Source organism: Propithecus coquereli, unplaced genomic scaffold (genome assembly GCF_000956105.1).
Source record: "Propithecus coquereli isolate 6110/MARCELLA unplaced genomic scaffold, Pcoq_1.0 Scaffold245, whole genome shotgun sequence".
Taxonomy (NCBI): domain Eukaryota; kingdom Metazoa; phylum Chordata; class Mammalia; order Primates; family Indriidae; genus Propithecus; species Propithecus coquereli.
In genome coordinates, this window is record NW_012148008.1 from 460,340 (window position 1) to 461,312 (window position 973).

A 973-nucleotide genomic window follows, 5' to 3' on the forward strand; every position below is an offset into this window, starting at 1 on the left:
ATGAGGGTCAGACAAAGAACTTTAACCTTAACCCTGGGATTCTAAACTCTGGCTACACATTAGAATTCCCTGGGTATTTAAAAATATTTATGCCTGAGCTCTAATTTAACTGGTATGAGGTGGGGCTCAGTCACTGACATTTTTAAAAAGCTCCCCAGGTGATTTTAATATAGAGCCAGGGTGAGATGCACTGCTGGGCCACAGAAATTCAGGAAACGTTTCTCAGGAGAAAAACTGCATAATACATGAGATCTTTTAAAAAGATTAATCAGCATGAATAGATATGAGGAGAGGCTTGAGACAGGAATTGAATGATTAAAGCGTCTACAGACATCACAGATGAAAATAACTGTTTTAAAGTCTACATTGTTTTTTTGAAAGCCAAGAAAGCAGCCGTGGAGAGAAAGGCCTTCATAGTAAACAATGAATTTGTTCAGAGAAACTTAGGAACATTCAAATAATTAATATTGGCAGAGCAGCATTTTACATAAAAGTTACGTAGGTTACAAGCAGAGGTTAAAATGGCAATCACCATTTGTTGAATTACTCATGAAGAGTTCCCAGAGGAAGAAAGTTTCGAATAGGGTTGAAATTAAATTGTTTATAGAGAGGACAGGCATAATAGAATTTTTCCATGCTAAAAGTTTTATAACATGGGCTTTGGGTTTAAGAGCCATGCCTTCCTAGTTGTCATATAGCTATTTATCTTAAGCAAACAAAAGTAAATGAGATAAATTAATTGATATCTTCAAATGTAATACCAGTACTTTAAAATATATTCAAATATATAAAATGGTGGTCTTGGAATGAAAATATAGTGAACTCAATATATTAAAACTCTAAAACTCATTTGCTTTTAAAAATGTCTTTGACAGCAATTTCCTAAAAGATTTTTCTTTGAAATGGTGAACATAACATTTTATTAATAAACAGAAAACTTGACATACTAGTTTGAAAAAATGGTATCTTCCCT